This window comes from Periplaneta americana, chromosome 9 (genome assembly GCF_040183065.1).
Source record: "Periplaneta americana isolate PAMFEO1 chromosome 9, P.americana_PAMFEO1_priV1, whole genome shotgun sequence".
NCBI classification, from domain to species: Eukaryota; Metazoa; Arthropoda; class Insecta; order Blattodea; family Blattidae; genus Periplaneta; species Periplaneta americana.
In genome coordinates, this window is record NC_091125.1 from 173971307 (window position 1) to 173985204 (window position 13898).

General features: G+C 35.1%; 1 long non-coding RNA gene across 1 annotated transcript; it reads right to left on the reverse strand.

Moving 5' to 3' along the window:
• Positions 1–399: 399 nt before the first annotated feature.
• On the reverse strand, positions 400–13228 carry LOC138705707 (uncharacterized). The gene is made up of 3 exons (XR_011333737.1): positions 13031–13228; positions 10688–10793; positions 400–1842 (listed from the first exon to the last, which is right to left on the reverse strand). It is a non-coding gene; the product is annotated as an uncharacterized lncRNA (long non-coding RNA).
• Between the last annotated feature and the right edge of the window lie 670 nt (positions 13229–13898).

The window sequence follows — 13898 nt, forward strand, 5'->3', positions numbered from 1 at the left end:
TGCTGAAACCACAGTAAATTAAAACTAAGCTTAAAGGGACACGGAATTGCCTCTCTATATAATGTCAATTTATGTCTTACTTAAGGAACTTTGACGGACTTATAATCCTGTAGACCCGGATTCGATCCTTGGCATACCCCCGATTTATAACTTGAGTTGGACAAATCCATGGTCCAGGTAACACAGGAGTTTCCTCCAGGAGCTCCAGTTTCTCTGTGGCACCCAAACAAATCTTAATCATCATCTCATCTCATAGCAGGTACCATCGTAGACCAGCCTGCTATGGTATTGGTCTAGATAATTGGCTTCATTTGGGTGAATGACGAACAGTCAATACCCGCTGACTCTTTCACAGCTCATGAAATTGTAATGTAACTTCATTCTATGCTGAAACAGTAGTTTTTCTTTATTTTATTTCCTAAATGAGGGAACTTGTCTGTGGAATTTGTAGTAATCATGATGAAGATCTGGAACACATTCTTCTATACTGTCCATCCATAAACCACAAAAGAAGTAAATTAAAATCATCAGTACCAGTTGCAGAAGACACAGCCCTACAGTATATATTGACTACACCCCACCTCTGGCTACTAGCAACAGGCATCTATAATTAACGCCGATCAAAATACCCCTCATTTCTCATGAAAAACAACAACTGAATAGACTACAGTGGACTATAGTGGACTTTATGTTGTCAGCAAACAGCTGGATACATTAAGAAGATTGATTACTTGACACTTATTCTAAATAGATTTTTCAGAAATTTGAGTAACACACTGAAGACCACCGATTTCACATTTCTGATAATCCTACTTGTCTGTGGTGTAATAATCATGATGAAGATCTGGAACACATTCTTCTATACTGTCCATCCATAAACCACAAAAGAAGTAAATTAAAATCATCAGTAGCAGTTGCAGAAGACACAGCCCTGCAGTATATATTAACTACACTCTCAACCCTGGCTCCTACCAACAGGCAACTATAATGAACACCGATCAAAATACCCCTCATTTCTCGTGAAAAACAAAAACTGAATAGACTACAGTGGACTATAGTGGACTTTATGTTGTCAGCAAACAGCTGGATACATTAAGAAGATTGATTGATTAATTTCTTACTGAGGAATAATTTTTTCCCCATTCGTATATTTCTTCAACGAATTTCAGTACTTTACCCCCCCTCCCTCCAGATTTAACATTCTTGCTGCCATAGCAGACTGCCTAAATGACAAAGAATACTATATACACTTACATTTTTTCATACAATAGTTGTAACAGTAACAAAGGTAACAAATTTGCTAATACGTGATAATATGAGAAAAATTATGAAAATGGGAGTAGTAGGTATATAATTTGATCTTCAGTTCATACTGTATAAATGGTTGTTTAATATTTCAATAGAACCTTTCAAAGCAAGAAGGGCTACATCTAAACAAATTCGCTTTGGAATGGCGAAATTTTTACTGAAGTTTAAAAACTATCTTGGAATGGTGCCATGGCTTCCAATCATCAACCCAATGGCGGGGAAACTGTCAATGTTGTATTTCTATTGAAAGCCTAGTATGGTTAATATATGGTTTTTCTCTCGAAGCCAACAGCTTCCACCGGGTCCACAGCTATTTCCTGTCGGATCTATGATGAAGCCTCTTCTATTCGTCTTGTTAATGGCAATTATATCGCCTCTCTTTGTGCTCCCATCAGCAGCAAGGCAATGCACTTCTTCAAGAACTTCGTAATTCTCACTAGACAGAGCGGCTGCAATTTGCCATGATGTCTTGTATTGCACAGAAGTTCACCACGTGGACAATAGCCAAGGACATGGGCCGATGTTTCTTTCTCACTGCAAAATGTAACAATTTCAAAAACATAAATGTAAAACATCCAAAGAAACAATTCCTGAAAATTGTAACTTCCTGGATTAAATATAAGCTGAAAAAAAGTTCCCTTTATATGGAAAAATACATGTGAAAAATGAGTGTTAAAATAGGCTTGTATACGTACACTACCCTCCTCCTCAAATTAACCTCGGTATAATTTTAGTATAATCACATGTGAGTTACCATTTGAGGAGGAAAACTCATATACCGGTACTAAATTTTAAAAATAAATGAATATATAATTTCCTGCCCAAAATCCGTAAATTTAAGAAGAATTATCATTGAAATTAAAAATTGTATACCTCTTCTCAGAAAACTGAAAAATTAAAATGGATATAGGTACCATTTTAAAGAGGAAGACCCAAATAATATATTGAAAAAAAAATAAAATGAAATAAAAACTTCCACCCAAAATTCAGAGATTGTTAAGAAACCCACAATGTACCCAGACTGACGTCTTGAAACTCATAACAGGAGCGTCAAAACAACTCCATCCAAGAATCTATTACCAAAAGTCTCAACAGTACTTCTCATACAGGTATCGTATTATATAACAAGATACCTAGCATATTAAACATTTAAATTATGAAGGTTTCAAAACCAGGGTAAAAACTATTCTGCTCCAGTCCATGCCGTTCAAAATCACCGATTTCTTGCATGAAAGCTATAAAGCAAAATACCTACCTTCATTAGGCCTACTGTTGCACATAATTTTTTCTCCAAACAATATTGATAATAATGTAGGACTATCTTGCTGTTACCTAATCTCTGTTAATTTATTTATTTAATGTCTTGTAAACGGAACATGTATTATATACCGGTATATTGTTATTTATTGTGTCTTTTGGCAGTTTTACTATTCTTTGAAAACTTAAGAGTGTTAAAATTAAATTCATACTAGAAATCTTATTTGTGTGTGTATGTGTGTGTATTTTTTGCGTTTGTATTTTGTGTTTGTACTTAATGACGAATCTATAATCTGTAATAGATTGTACAGGGAATGAATAAATACAATACAATACAATACAATCTATACACAAAAGAAGCCTATAGTGGAAGAAATCAGACAGCAAACAGCATCAAACTTCTTCAAAATTAAATCTCTCCCTGGGTTAACGTGGGCAAAACAAAACCCAGAAGAACAAACACTAAAAACACAAGCAGACTTAATGAAGCTAAATCCAGAATATTAAAAAAAAAAATTTGATTTCATTTCATTTATTGAATTCCATAGATCTTACATCAGCACTATAGCTTTTAAGTGTGAAACAACCAAAGTTGTGCAAATATATACAATACACATCAAGCAGAATAATTCAATTTACAAGCATAAACAATTCATCAGTTGAATAGGAGGTATGAGTAACGCAGAAATGTTGTTAATTCTCTTCTAAACATTTTCTCTTGACCCTTCAAAGTTTAAAGAAAATTAGGCAGTGCATTGACTACAGTAATACTCGAATAGTGAACTTCTTTTTATAACAGCTTAGACCAGCCATTTTCAACCGGTGTGCCACGAGAAGATTAAAATAGTAAAAGTTGTTGCAGCAAAATTAAAAAAAAATTAAAATGAAAAAAGTAGTAAAAAAAAGTGAATCCACAAGAGTCATCTTTCAGCGAAAGTGGCACAGGTTCAGAAGTCAGCACTCAGGAACGCAGTGTAGGTGTGCGATAAGCAGAGAAAATGACGGCCGTACAGCCAGAGTTGCCAGATCAGTACTGCACCAACCTTGATTTGAATTGAATTTGAATTTACGGGAGAGGGCACTACGACCCAGCACTACCACCTTATTAGATCTATTGCGCTGACCCTCGGCATGTTCCAAAACCTACACCAGCTGACCACACTGAGATTCGCTGCGTACCCAAGTTCCTAGCAGGCAACTTCACTCCTCCCTAGGCCAGCCCCCTCACACGTCACCAGCCAGTGTGTTGAATGATGACGGAATGGAGAAATTATGGAGAAAAACCCCAACTGTAACTTCGTCCGCCACAAGTGTTACTATGAACCAACCTTAAAAAAATATCTTACTTTACTTGTTTTATGAAAAAAATTCCCCCCTAGTTAGGAACCAATGGTCAAAATTACATGAGTGTGTCGTGGGATTTTAAATTACAACTTTAGTGTGCCACATGTTGAGAAACGCTGGCTTAGACTAACAGAGGTAGCTGCAGATCTGATTTGTGTCTTGTATTAAAATTATTAATGTTTTTATTAGTACTAAATATATTTGGTTTTTAATATAAAATACCATCAGGGAAAGAACGTACTGGTATTCACATGGTAAGATCAATATTTCTAAATTTTGAAGGTCTTTTTTCATTACCACTGTTCTTTTATGCACATTTATCATTATCCTTGTAGCTTTCTTCTGTAAATTTGATTTCATTTGATTTTTATTAGCTGTAGGAAATACAAGCTTTCATGGCATCGTTAGTACACAAGAAAAATTATGGAATTTAATATATTAATACAATTCTACATAGCATGCAAAACTGCAATTCATTCAAGGGTATATATACGTGAATATTTTTTAATTTTTTTTTTTGTATTAAAGAATTACGCAAAGTTTTCTGAATCCAGAGATATATAGTTTACATAGTTTATTTATGTTTGCTATTTAAATGGTCATGTTCTAACACAATACAAGTCAGCTAAAACATTCACTTTTAAGTTTTAATTGAATTTCCCAAAAGTTGCAATTTTCCACACATATTATTTCATAATTCCACAACCATCAGAGATAGGATGCTGGAATTTTGCACACTGATTTCACATCCAGTTATGCAAAAAATAGACTGCAATCATGTACATATCTTCGAAAATAAAAAAAATTAGGCCGCAAAATATGATGTAAGTTAAATTTTAACACATGTTACAATAGGACAGCCTACATAAAATATTAACTGTATTAAAATTAAGAACTCTACATGTCTGAGAGTAGTCCACTGTTTAGAAATAAGTGTTTATTACAAGCAGGAAAAAATTAAAGATGTCAGAGAAACTCTAACAATGTTATGGTTACCAAATGACATAACTGTATATATTGTTTTAAATACCGGTACCCGGTACTCTGATAAAACTGGCTCTTATCAAAAAGGAGTGCGTTATATGGCAGTAAATATTTTAAATGCCTTCTTATGGATATAAAAAATCAAACTCAAAACATAAGATTAAGGTCATATTAAAGCAGTACCTAATTTCTCACGCCTTCTATTCTGTAGGTGAATTTATAACATTCAAAAACGCTTCATGAATATTTCTGTCTTGTATTAAGTATCAATATTCACCCCTTGCACCAGTATATTGTAAAACTCTTCTGCATATATTTGAACTGAACTGTGACTATAGACTTTGTAGCACTATTAAGATTTTTTTACACGTTCCATGAAGCAATCTATGAATAACATGAAATGTAAATAAATACAATGTCAGACACACATACTCTGCAAATGGAGCTACTTACTATTTTCAAGAAACTACAAATAATGCCCATGGCTTGTCAGTATATCTTTTCATTAATAATCCTCCTCGTAAGTAATCGTGAAAACTTTGTAACTAATTCACCAGTTCATAGCATAAATACACGTCAAAAAATTACTTTCATACTCCATCGGCAAGTCTATCGTGCTATCAAAAAGGAGTGCGTTATATGGCAGTAACAATTTTTAATAGCCTCCCTATGGATATAGAAAATGAAACTCAAAACATAAGATTATTTAGGGCCAAATTAAAGAAGTACCTAATTTCTCACGCCTTCTATTCTATAGGTGAATTCATGACATTCAATAATACTTCATGAAATTGATACTAAAACTATGTGTTGTACTAGTAGACTATATTGTAAATCTCGTCTGTATATATTTCATCTAGACTGTGACTATAAATTAAGACTTTATAATAGTATTAAGTTTTTTGACTTGTTCCATATTCTAGCTGTAAGCAATGTATGAATATCATGGAATGTTAATAAATACGATACAATACAATACTTTGTAATAGAAAACTATTATCAGCTACGAATTCAGTAAAACACTTAAGGGTGATTTTTGATACTAAGCTTACTTGGAATAAACATAGGCATATAACATGATAAGCTGGAAGGCATTTATCATTTATAAAACGTTTGAAATTCTCTTGCTACTACTTATAAAACAGTACTGGTAATTACAAACTGTGGTGAAGTTTTAATAACAGCAAATCTTAAAAAGATAAAACAATTAGAAAATTAAAGTCTCTGATTAATTACAGGAGCTGTCAAATCTACTCCAATACCTGCAAATGCATCAGTCTGCTATTAGAAAAGGATGCTATTGTTCAATATGAAACATTTATCATACTTCCATTTAGCAATTGGGAGCTAAGAAACTTCACAGTTAGCTTAAATCTCAGGAAAGCTTTCTCTCTGAAGTACATGAAATTAAGAAAAAGATAAATCTCCCAACAAGTAAAGAAAATCTAATAAAAACTAACCCTATACAAAAAACAGAACTAGAATATTATCTGGATTTGATTGAAGATACCAAGAAAAGTCACACTCCAAAAGATGTCCTAAAATAGCTAGCATTGGAAACTATTCACAGCTGATTCCCTAACAAAGAATGGCTTCATATGTTTAATTATGGATCCCTACTGTCCAACCAAAATATCCACTTTTCTCGTTTTATAAATCCCTAGGTTATGGAGCTACAAATTTTGATGGAGAAGTTGAAGCCATCTATTCAATACTTCAAAATCTGTTGTATAAGGTCTCTTATTTTCAGGAAGCTGTTGTAGTCAGTGATTCTAGAGCAACTACTACTGCTATAACAACCAATACGTCACCTTAAAAAAATGATTGCCGGAAAATTATACACTATGTAATGAAGCTTAACAAAAGAATAGTTTTTCAAGGGTACTGGCATGCTGTCGGTTATCTGGTAATGAAGTTGCCGACCGTCTTGCTAACTTACTTACTGGCTTTTAAGGAACCTGGAGGTTCATTGCCGCCCTCACATAAGCCCGCCATCGGTCCCTATCCTGAGCAAGATTAATCCATTCTCTATCATCATATCCCACCTCCCTCAAAGCCATTTTAATGTTGTCCTCCCATTTACGTCTCGGCCTCCCCAAAGGTCTTATTCCCTCCGGCCTCCCAACTAACACTCTATATGATTTCTGGATTTGGCTATACGTGCTACATGTCCTGCCCATCTCAAACGTCTGGATTTAATGTTCCTAATTATGTCAGGTGAAGAATACAATGCGTGCAGTTCTGTGTTGTGTAACTTTCTCCATTCTCCTGTAACTTCATCCTTTTTAGGCCCAAATATTTTCCTAAGAATCTTATTTTCAAACACCCTTAAACTCTGTTCCTCTCTCAAAGACAGAGTCGAAGTTTCACAACCATACAGAACAATCGGTAGTATAATTGATTGTTTTATAAATTGTAACTTTCAGATTTTTTGACAGCAGACTGAATGACAAAAGCTTCTCAACCGAATAATAACACGCATTTTCCATATTTATTCTGTGTTTAATTTCCTTCCGAGTATCATTTATATTTGTCACTGTTGCTCCAAGATATTTGAATTTTTCCACCTCTTCGAATGATAAGTCTCCAATTTTTATAGTTCCATTTCGTACAATATTCTGGTCACGAGCCATAATCATATACTTAGTCTTTTCGGGATTTACTTCCAAACCTATCCCTTTACTTGCTTCAAGAAAATTTCCGTGTTTGTTTGCTAACAAAGGAAGTGTTATCATATAAAACCCCATGCCAACTTTATCATTTTCAACAGTTAAAAGATTAATTAACTAAAAAATCAAGATCTAAATAATATCGCTCAATTTCTACGAAACTCCAAATAATACAATATGAGAGTGTCTCAACATGGAAGAAAGTATAATTCCTAAGTCTCCAAGGAAAAGTGCACTTGCATCCTTTCCATTACTCATGGGCATGACTGTTGGCCAAAACACTTGAATAAAATTGGAATTATTTCTTCATCACTTTGTTCACTGTGCAGTCTTCAGGAAAAAATGGATCTGAATCATCTTCAGCCATGTCCAGCTCTTTTCTCTAAACCCACTGTGTGTGAGAAATATTGGAGAGCAAAGAGTTAATGGCTTTATTGACAAGAACCCAGCATTAGTTACAACACCCAAAACACCAGCTATTACAATTACAACTCTGTATAAAATTGGACCAAATGCTGACACTAGAAGAGGAGTGTCTACATTTATGTAGTAGAGCACACTCCATCTATTTTAACTTGAAAATTTCTCTTACCCAAGTAACTGGAAATTAATGTTGTTAATGACTGAGGAAAATAAAAATTGGCAAATTATATGTGTAAGGCCAGCAAACCAAATAGTTTCAGCTTGTTATGTCAAGAAAGACAGCTACAGTATCGAAACCTTTTGTTATATCATTTATCAAGGCAAGAATATTAAGACTTATGAGTTTTCTTTTTGAGAAGCTGTTGTCACGATTGTGTAACTAACTTGCTACATGGGAACAGTCTCTTCTCTAATAGCTTTCCAGGTGTGTCAAGTAAACTGACTGGGTTTCTATTTTCTAGATAAACTGGATATTTTTCTTCTGTTTTGGAATGTGTGTAATACGAACATGTTTCTATTTCTGAGGGCATTACTGTACTTTCAGTACTGGTAATGTAGTGGAAAGTTTGGGATGAGACAAACTTTTTTTTTTTTTTTTTTTTTTTTTTTTTTTTTTTTTTTTTTTTTGTGTAAGTGCTAAATTATTGACTTGATCAGGTTCAGGAAATCTAAAAGATCCTATAAATGACAATTAAAATTTATTACATGTACCGTCTATGCTTATCCTTATTTAACAAATATATTGGTTGTACAATATTTTGTTACATAATATATCTATTTAAACGTTTTCGGCTCTATGGAGCCATATGATGATACATTATGTAACAAAATATTGTACAACCAATATATTTGTTAAATAAGGATAAGCATAGACGGCACATGTAATAAATTTTAATTGTCATTTATAGTAATTAGCTTACCGGCCCCATCATGCCTCTTAAATTTTTAAAAGATGCTAGCTTTTCAATGATTTTCTTGATTTCTGACAGTGTAGTGTACCGGTATTGGATTTAATTTTCATGATCGTTGATACTGTAATTCCATTTTGTACAGTCAAAAGAATTTCTTGATGAAAATTTAGGTAATTTCTGTCAGTGTGGAACATTAAAATGTCTCTCAAGATAATTAGTGATAATTTCTTCTACCCCAACCCCTCCCCGCCACGAGGATTGTGTTTTAGTACTGTATTCTAACAGATTAGTTACTATTGCTTTTATATCTTTTCGCTTTGTGTCCATCTTTTGGTATTATGTATTATTTGAGTAAGCAACATTTTGAACACCCTCTTCACACTTCTTAATTTTCTAGCCCATGAGTCGAGCTGGTTGGCGAGTTGGTATAGCGCTGGCCTTCTATGCCCAAGGTTGCGGGTTCGATCCCAGGCCAGGTCGATGGCATTTAAGTGTGCTTCAATGTGACAGGCTCATGTCAGTAGATTTACTGGCATGTAAAAGAACTCCTGTGGGACAAAATTCCGGCACATCCGGCGATGCTGATGTAATCTCTGCAGTTGTGAGCGTCGTTAAATAAACCATATTTTTTCTAGCCCATGAAGATTGTTTTTTTTTAATTATTACACATATTTTTAACAGTCAGATTTCTTATATTTCGTACTTTCTGGCTCTCTTTTTCAAGTGGCATACATAATGTTCTGATTTGTTGAAGCCACCAGCAGGAATTTCATTGAAACATTTCGTTGGAATTCTTAATACACTGGTGACACTATTAATGTAGGCTATCATCATCATCATCATCCAGTTCTTCTTTGTACTGTAGCGTGATGTTGCCAGTTACAGACTTGTTTAAATACCGGTAATTCTAAAGATGAAGCAATCAGTTTCGGGTTTAAGTTCTTTTTTCTTCAATGTACTTGCAGTAGGAATCTGATCTATAAGTTTAGTATTACAGGATTATGATCAGAAGTAAGAGATGTAAATGTTTCTATGTGAAGTGGGATAACATTAGCATTCAATAAATAATGCAACCTCCACAACATTACACGTGTGCATTATTATAGGCTCTTGAGGTGCTATGATTGTGACTGTACACATTAGCACGAGTTTTAAGGTGATGCACTACTGAAATTTCTAAGATTCACAATTTTTCAGCTAGACAGTTGAAATTTTACTGAATATGCATATCAGTATCATGTGTGGATTTCAGTCCTACGTTCATAGACATCTATGACGTAGTGCAGAGGGCGGCCACTAGAGGGAACCCAAGAGTTGGAACTTAAACTGAGACGATTCTGTCCGACACCGGGATGGGTATCCGGTGTGGATAAAGCATCAGCATGTAGAGCTGAAAACCCGGGTTCAAATCCCGGTGCTGGAGAGAATTTTTCTCCGTTCCATTATTCTTTCATCGTATGATGACGCAGAATATCTGCATGGAAATATCATATGTACTTCGGTACATTAAAATAATATATTTCAAATGAAAAAGTTTAATACAATTTTGCTCGTTTTTGCTTCCTTTTTCGACATAAAAATTGTTTTATATGAAACATTTCATAGCGTGTTTTGGGAAAGCCATTGATTTAATTCCCAATATACTCAGTTAATTTCAGAGAGCAGTGTATTATGATAAACAAATTTGAAATTATCCTTTGAAGAGGTGAAAAAATTCTAATACCTTGGAGCAACAATAACAAATCAAAATAAAATTGAGCAATATATTTTCAATACGAATGGACTTTGCACCTGACGTTCACGCAATCAGCTGCGTGTACTCCATTCACTAACGTGCCGATGGAAGCCATTGGAGAGACTGCAGATCAGTGGCGTGCGAACAGCTGAGCAGTCAGCACTGGAACATAGTATGAAAATGTACTTTTTATTATTTCAAACTGTAGTATCGTATACTACAGTCTTAAAGATTTTGTCTATGTTTTAAATTTGACTTAATTTAGTCTTATTTTACAGGCACTGCATGCAACTCCACTTATGTGCAAATGCAGTTTATGAAATTAGATATTTGAGATATTGTGGAAGCTATACTTGCAACTAATATTAAAACTAATCTTAAAATACCGTATCAATCTTCATATGCTAAATATAACATACATACTGTTATTGCAAGTTATTTTGAACCTTACATCCCCTAAGTCTGTCTTTGGAACTGCTCGGTACGGCGTGTACTCATCAACGTAACAGCACGGCAAGGATGCCCCTCCCTCGGGTAACGTGACTCTTTTCAAAAAACGTCGGTTCTTTCACTTCACGGCTCTCTACTGTAAAAGAACTCACGACACTCCGTTTTTGAGAGGAGAACACGGTTTCGTAGCAGGATTTAATTAACCTATAATGAGTAAGTATTTAAATATAATCGTGTGTACACTCCTCTCTCATCCGGGCTGGGGACCGGCAATGGCGGAGTTACTACAGCTATTTCTATACATTATATAGGCCTGCATGACTTACACCTGCAGCTGATATGTACATATTCTTATAACAATATTTTACAGGCTTATTATTTGAATTTACATTAATTTACAATTATACACAATCCATATCGCTATCTTTGCTGCCATCATCATCATCGTCTACATCGCTTGGTCCAAAATTAATTATTTCGTCAATGGCATCATCCATTCGGAATATCTTCTTAATCCTAGGTACTACTTTCTGAACAAGATAGAATTCTTCGATTGTATCCCGAATGACATGTTGATCGAAGTCGTCCACTTCCACTTTACACAAGTCCTAATTCTGGAATGAAATAATATGTTTTGCACAACTATAACAAAATAATAACTTACAACAGTAATTCATTATGTCGCTCACAGTACACACATTATTGTACGTAACTATTATATCAATAATTTCTAAACATTACATACCTATTCTTTCCCGGAGTAGCGTGAGGTTCATTCGTTTGTAATTCAATATTATTCTTAATTCTCTTCACAGAACTAATACTTTTGCCAGAGTATTTAGCTGTTCTCTCATATTCCTTATCAAGAAGTTCCAGCAAACATTTGTTTAATTTTTCCTCCTCACAACATTTAATTATATTTGCGATAATTTCTCTTTCTCCGCTGTGGATAACAGTGTTACTTTTTCTCCCCGGTGCGGTGGTGTGATTTCACCATAATTACTACCCTGTGGTTGCTGCTCCATGTTAATGCTGCTGGTACGCAGTGAAGGAAATAGCTCTATGTTTCTTGACAAGAGATTATGATGCGGTGCATGAGCAAACAACTCAGTTGGCTCCACCCACGTTACGCGCTTCCTTCCCTCTGCCCCTCTGTCTCCGCCCAGGAAGTTCAAGATAACTTGCAATAACAGTACATACATACATTTATTTATTTATTATTGCTAGTAAGTTTTAAATGAATACAAATTAATGAATACAATGAAAGATAAACTAGCCCACTGCTGAATGAGTAAGACTCGTGCTCAGGAGGGGAATACACACATACATACATACATACATACATATACATACATTACATACATACATACAACATACATACATACATTACATACATACATACAACATACATACATACATACATACATACATACATACATACATACATACATACATACATACATACATACATACATACAATGTTATTACACTTACGTAATTTATCATATCCCAAGCATGTAGCATTACTACAAAGTATTTTTTTTTTTATTTTATTGGGTTATTTTACGACGCTGTATCAACAGCTAGGTTATTTAGCATCTGAATGAAATGAAGGTGATAATGCCGGTGAAATGAATCCAGGGTCCAGCACCGAAAGTTACCCAGCATTTGCTCTATTGGGTTGAGGGAAAACCCCGGAAAAAACCTCAACCAGGTAACTTGCCCCGACCGGGATTCGAACCCGGGCCACCTGGTTTCGCGGCCAGACGCACTGACCGACTACAAAGTAATGGAGCAAGCTGCTTATTTATAAAAAATAGACAGACAGACAGACAGACAGAGATAGATAGATAGATAGATAGATAGATAGATAGATAGATAGATAGATAGATAGATAGATAGATAGATAGATAGATAGATAGATAGATAGATAGATAGATTACACATACATTATGGTTGATTGGGTGTGAAGCAGTGGAACAAGGAAGACAGCACAATCCAGTTTGGGGCGATGTCTCCTTAAACACGGAAGGTCGCTGATGCTCCTTTCACCTGTCAAGGCCCCTCGCGTCACTGTCGCTGTCGCATGTCCACAGCAGGAATGCAACGCGGCACTGAACTTCAGGACCCACTCACCTCGCCGTCCATCTTCCTGAATGAATGCAATCATCCAACACAAGCAGTTATTTCTCTTGTCGTGGGAAAATGTTTTAATTAATATCTTATAAGAACAAATAATGTGGTGCAGAGGTCGTTAGAAAGTCTCTCGTTGCAACTACATTTAGGCTTACTATTTTGAAATATGGTAGGGCCTACTTGAAATTCTGGGGAAAAATCCAGTATACGCCATTTTATCGTAACAAATAATCTATCAGGAGAAGTCTGAACTTGAAATTGTATTTAGGAAAAAATCTCTTTCATTATAGCTATTACAAGTATAACGTTTGTTAAATTCCATGATAAAAAGGAGAGTTATGCTATTGAATTCGGGTTACATTGGTACACTAACCAGGCCATATACATACGAGACGGTACTGATTAGCATAAGTTACTGAATCTATCTATATTTTTTATTCAACTATATACACTGAACCGTCCACACCAGTGGAGTAACGGTTAACGCGTCTGGGCGCGAAACCAGGTGGTCCGGGTTCGAATCCCGGTCGGGGAAAGTTACCCGGTTGAGGTTTTTTCCGGGGTTTTCCCTCAACCCAATTTGAGCAAATGCTGGGTAACTTTCGGTGCTGAACCTCGGATTCTTCACCGGCATTATCATCATCTCATTCAGACGCTGAATACCCTAAGATGTTGATACAG